The sequence below is a fragment of the Adiantum capillus-veneris genome, chromosome 12 (genome assembly GCF_014529385.1).
Source record: "Adiantum capillus-veneris isolate H3 chromosome 12, ASM1452938v2, whole genome shotgun sequence".
Taxonomy (NCBI): Eukaryota; Viridiplantae; Streptophyta; class Polypodiopsida; order Polypodiales; family Pteridaceae; genus Adiantum; species Adiantum capillus-veneris.
Genome location: NC_140942.1, coordinates 152,393,098 through 152,399,881, shown reverse-complemented (window position 1 = coordinate 152,399,881; position 6,784 = coordinate 152,393,098).

Genomic DNA, 6,784 nt, shown 5'->3' with positions numbered 1-6,784 from the left:
ATGTTTTTGAAGATTTTAAGTTGGTGTGTGCTTTGTTTGAATTACTATGTGCGCACCGAGAAAAATATAAGTTAAAAATTCAATATATGTTGAAATGTTAAAGACCGTTAACATGTATTGTTTGATCTAAATTAAGTTCTTATAAAACACTTGTTTAACCTGCTTTTTACACGTGTAACAGATTGCAATTTTAAGTGAAAATTATATTCAATTTTTATCAATATTTCCTTGCACATTTGTTAAAGTCTTCAAGTGGTGGTTAAGAGTTTACCTGAGATAGTGTGAGAGTGGTAGTGTCATTTGCAACCATGAATTTGTATTTGATATGTTGTTTTTGTATTGTCCATTGCAAATATGACGCCAGATCAAAAGAAATGTATTATGCGTGCCATTCGTAAAGAATGTATTTTGGCAATCTCATCATGTGCAGTTGATCGCATACAGCAGATTAGTGAAAGTGATGTCTACATCAAAGACATCACTAGCCCTATATGGGAGAACACAGAGTGTAGGTTGTGACTTGAAGGCCAATACGAGTTGTTGAGTCCAGCTGGGATACGAGAATTTGACCCCACCACAAGGTCAGGACAATGTTGGGCAATATGAAAGTATGTTGTAGAGACTTAAAGGAAGATATCCCACCTGCTTGCGACATGTCAAAATTAGAGCTTTGGGATAAATTGTGGGAAGAACAAAAGGTAAAGATGAAGCGTGTGAAAGCACAGGACCAAACAGCTTTACCCAAGAGATTGAAGATGGCCCAAGATGCACAAGCAGCTTTGGGAGGTCAATCCGATGCCAACGGCACCGGCACAATCATGTGCACTGCTTTGAATGAAAAGTGCGCTCATCTTGTCGGCATCCCTCATGAAGCCTTGGTAGAAGGTATGAGGATTAGAGCAGGCTCCTTCGGTGTGTGCACATTGTACACTATCAAAGGCATCTCATTTGTTCCAGACCACATTACATATGTGGGAAAATGTTACAAGGGAGGGAGTGAGGCAAAATTTGACAGCTTTCAGACAGAGCAAGGAATGCAAACGCTTCACCCCTCCATTGTAAGGTGCATTGGGTTTATTATAGAAGCTCCTTGGATCACGATATTCCCATACTACAATGGGGGTACCATGGGCGACATGATGTGCTGCTTACCGTTCGCTCATGGATTGTTCAGATCACACATGCACAGGATACAACACGTCTGGAGGTCATTGCCTATAGCAAACAACCCTATAAGTGAGATAGACATGGTGAGGATCAAAGTAGTGGTCAAGTAGATGCCAGTAATTTGTCATGCCTTAATCGACGGCGTTGCAGCTGCCCACTCGGCCGGTATAGTGCACAGTGACCTGCACCCATTCAACGTAATGTTGGACTTTAATCGCACCAATAAACCCCACGTCGATATCATTGATTGGGGTATGATGCTGAGAACACCTGCTAAGCGCGTAGCAAATAATTATTTGTCTCCAAGTGCACAGTCGGACGAAGCAGTTTTGAATGCACAGAGAGCAGGGAACGTCGAGATGGCTAAGCGACCGTGGATTGCTCCCGAACTATACGATCCATGGTGCGCAGATGCATACACAAAAGCGAGGGAAATTTATGCATTGGGCTACCTGTTTGACATGTTGGCAGATTTTTGGAGTACAGCCAGAAAATTTTATTTTCCATAAGAAGTTTTTCACCACCCAGACGAAGATGTTATGAGGGCTATTCGAATTAAATTAGATTGTTCGATGAAGTTAAAAGAGCGGGACCAAAGAAGGAATGTTTATGACCTGTTGATATTTTTTAAAGAACATTTAAAGACAGACCCTAACCCTGTGCAACGGCCACTATTGAACTTGCACCATCATTTTATCCGATTTAAACATTTCTATGATATACATGTCTTGTCAAGTGTATTCTTTTTTTATTGAAGTGTATTATCTGGTTTGAAGTGGTTCACCTAATTGAGTCAATTATATTTAGTCGATTATCTTTAATCATTTCAAATTTGTCATTTAACTGTCAGTATTTCAAATTTGCCTTGTGGTTCAATTAGTCGCATTTGTTGTGGTTTGATTTAGTGGATTCCGCACAGTGTCCCAATGAGTGATAATATTTATTTGCCAATGATATTGAATATTTGCCACTCTGTTGACTACAGCTCTAAGAGAAAATGGCCGATCAAGAACAAGATATTGGCACCCAATCATTGCCTGATGATCAACAACAAGCGGCTGTTAATGCATTTCAGCGCATGAAGTCTCTGGCACACGGCATGTCGGCACAACAAGTGATGCCTACTGCTCGCCGACTCTCAAAGTGGGCAAATCCTAACCATATGCAGTGGAAAGAGATCAATAAAGAAGTGACAAAGAACATGATAAAGACAATATGGCCATGTGAGGATGCAGAGATTAAGAAAGGAAGGTGGAAGGTTTCGAAGTGCAACCATGATGGTATCAAAGATAACGCTGAGAGGATTTATTTGGAGGTTTATGGCCATCCCCTACACAATGTAGATTGTGCGCTATATTTTGCCAAAATGTTATATGTTCACTTTGTGCAACAGCGACCGATAGACTTCTCGTGAAAGGTGACAACTGTTGCCACTCATGATTTAAGGGAGAGTTGTGTCACTTTCACCCGAGATGAGCTGGCATTGATAGTGGAAGGCGCCGACCTACAGTTAAAGAGAGAGAAGTATATTTACACGACACAGTTGGTAGCGAAATATGCAAAAATAACACGTCTTTCTATAGCCACCCAGACACCGCAACCCTCACAAGTCCGGATGGAGAAAAGCATTCACCACTTAAGTCAGGATGTTCAAAACCTGACACAGCAAGTGAATCCAACACGTGTACAAGGGACACACATCAACCACCTTTTCTTGCATCCGGAGTTGGTTCCCTCGTCTACTTCAGATGCATCCTCATCTTCCCAATGTCCAGTTTGCTACAAGAATTTTGATGGATGGAGTGGATACTATACATTGACATGTGGTCACTATTATCATTTAGTTTGTCTTATTCGTTTGATGCAAAACAGTAGTCGATGTGCAATCTGTTCACAAGATATTCCACAAGGAATATATATTATATTTGGCATGGAAAACAAATATAAATTCAAGCAAGCACGCCCAGATACCCCTAGCACAATTAGAAATCTGTTTGATGAGCAAGATGCTGCTTTAGGGCAACACAATTGAGATCGACAAACTATGTAATATCGCGACCAACTATGTACTATCGAGAATATGAAGCATTGTAATTACTCAAAACACATTTGAATACAAGGTCTTTTACAATGGTTTTTGACATTTACTTATTCTACTCTCAAGCTATATTGAATCAGTTGAGTTGTTATCTGGTCTAAGTCTGAGTGTTGTCGTTCTCCTTGTAATTCAACCTCCACATCTATTATCAAATTCTCTTCTATTTCGTCTACAGTGCATTGAGATACACCAACATTGAAATCTTCTTTATCTTCGTTTTGACAATCATACAACCAGGTTGGCATTTCCTCCTCGTAGCCAGCACTTTCGATGTGATTCAGTATATTTTCATTGCAATACATATACACTAATTTCTCTGCTCTGTCTGCTAATAGTCTGTTGCAAATAGTGTTGTGAACATACTTGTACATACTCCAATTTCTCTAAAACTTGAATTTGCTGCACATTGTGCGAGTACTTTCATTGCAAGAGGACGTAAGGTAGAGTAATGCTCTCCACCATTCATCATCCACCACTTCCATGCAGGTCGCTCTTTTGCCATTACCCGTACAAAATCATTCGCAAAAGGACCTTCTTTTAATCTAAATTCACTCATTTCTTTGATGCAATCAATTTGGTCCTGAACGTTGGAGTTGAACGTGTTGACCACGTGATAGAAATCGCCTATCACCTCTGTATTGGACATCAGATCTAAATTCCAATACTCAAGATCGAGCATGTAAGCCACGCTATGGAGTGGACTATGAGTGCTCTTCCACCTTGCATGAAAATACTTAGCCAAAATTTCCGTTGTTTGCCGGAGAATGGTAATCGCCACTCCTTCTCTACTACAGACTCTTTCAGCTCTTCGGGATTTTCAAGACTCTGTTGGACTGACCACCATGTCATCCACACTTTGCCCAAGTTTGGCACCCTTTGATCAAGATTGCGGATCGCGAACATAACGGGCATCATTACATGGTATGCATCCATTACACTCCTCCACCAAGCAACCTTGTTTACATTGCCACGTAGACATGTAATTTTATCTTTCACTGTTTCTTTCTGCTCAAGCTGCCATTCATCAAGCTGCCAAGCTACTCAAGCTGCCATTCATCAAAGGCCACACAATTGAATGTGTCAATCACAACACATTTATTATGGAGAAGTGATTCTAAGGTATAAAAGTGTGTGCAAAACTGAGTTTCAACAGGAAGATTCAGCATCACCGACATGCGCATCCTATATAAATCGAGCACTCTTTGTCGTTTCAAGATAAATTTCACAACGTGACGTGCTGTATCAATTATTTTGGCGAACCATGTGGTTTCTTCGCTAGTGTACCAATCTTTCAGCACTAAGTTCAAGTTGTGCGTATTACAACCATTGGCAAAAATGTGTGGAAAGCACTTCTTTATTAATTTACTGGTATTTTTATAATTTCTTGGGTTGTTCATCACAACTTGAACAACATGTTCAGCACTAATTTCTTTAATTGCATTAATCAAGACCGCAGAAATGTATTTGCCACTTTTAATTGCACCAGAACTATCATTCGCCTTTATAAACGTTTCTCCCCTTGGACAAACCAGCATTACATTGATCAACGGTCTTCTCTGAACATTTGACTAGCCATCACTCACAATCGTACATCTTAAAAGCGAAATATTTCCAAGTATTATTTTGTCAACATGCTCTTTGACTTTGATGTAACATTTGTCCAAGAAAACATTTCTTATTCTGTGATAAGAAGGAGCTAAAAATCCTGGACCAAACTCATCGATTTTCTTCCAAGCAGCCTTCCAATGATTGCTGTCTACCATGACCAAAGGACTTCCAGTAAAGAATATTGCTTTGGCGAGTGTTGTTTGTGCTTCTTCTAGAGACTGCACTCGAAAGCTTTGATGTAATGATTTTTGACGCATTTGACAAATTCCACCTTCATTGTGACGTTTAAAAGGAACACTGTCTGGAATTTCCTCTCCTTGCGCAGGTTGTTCTCCAAGGTTAGTTGGCCCACTACAGGATTTGCGGAGTTAATATTTGGCTCTGGGAACTCTTGATTCAAAGGCACAGAGCTATATATCTGTCGTCTCTTGCTACCCTTTTTGGTGAGCTCTTCTCTCAAACGCTTTGCAAGTGCAGGTGCCTGAGAATGTTCACATTTTCTACAATTGTTTTTAGCGGTACCCAGAAAATGATCCCTAATACGTGGTGCACCGCTAGATTTTGTTGTATGACAAAATTTACATTGCCACTCCATATATCGACCGCATATGTTGTGAGCATAATCCCACTCTTTGCCAGGAGCTTTTTTATTCTTTGGCTTCTTCGTACACTTGTGCCCACATTTTGCTCCATTTCTTTTAAATTAAAACTGAAGAAAAAAATAACAAGATGTTCAGTTCTAATTTTTTTTTTTCAATATATATTATAATTTAAAAACCATTCAATATGAAAGTAACCATGATGCACAATATGAGATTTTCAATGCACGCTAGTCAATTCTCATATCGATCACCTATATTGTGAGCAACCATACACATTGCAATGTAGTCTATACATGGCGTAATAACCATAACAATGCTATGAATCTCTCTATGCAATTATTATTATAATGATTATTTATATGTCCACTTTGATTTGCAAACAATAAGACACATCTAATTTTATTTGCTACAAAAAAACAAATGAAAGCAATAAAATATATGATTGGTCATTTCATGCACTAATAATCTATTGTAATACATAATGCACTCTCTGTATGAACCAATGCATGAACTAGTGCAAATAAATATTCAATATAATCATCCAATTGTGGACTACTTGTACCCAATGAAGGATTGTAGCCCATCCATGCAACCAATTCAATATATAAAAGCTATTTTAACCCAATAAGGATTATAGCTCTTATATTGTAAATCAACTCAAATGTAAGACTTCAAGGATCTTTATATGCTCGGTACACTAGTAGAGGACATCCGACCCTTGACTATCGACTCGTCATTTACATATGCTCATCTTCTAAAACGAATTACATCCCTCATTTGGACCAATGGCTTCTTCGCAATGAGCATGATTCCCCAAGTTTTCAGTTGTTTTGGTTTCATACCTTTATGTCGGTAAATGAATTAAATTTTTTTAGAAGTGGTTACCGAATTAAGAATCACGTTCGGCCCAAAAAAAGGACCTGTGACTTTGTAACCTTAGGTCAATTCACAAGGAGATGACAATACCCGGCACTTAGATACACTCCCCAAGGATTTGCCTAGCTAAAAGACCGGGGTTAGCACACTATTTACTATATATAATTACGCCCGCCGGGCTTTTTCAATTTCCTGGCGGGCCCGCCCGGAAAATGAAAAAGCCCGGCGGGCCTCGCAGGGAAAATGAAAAAACCCGGAGGGCTAACCGGCTCTATAGGTTTTTGCAGGTCAAAATCAAAGTCATGTTAACAATTAACGTGATCACGTGATTTCTTTTATGTAAATACTATAGTTATTTACATAATCACCCGATCGTGATTACGTTAATGAAATCCCTGCGTAGCACACACTGAGGTGTGCATGAATGTTGTAT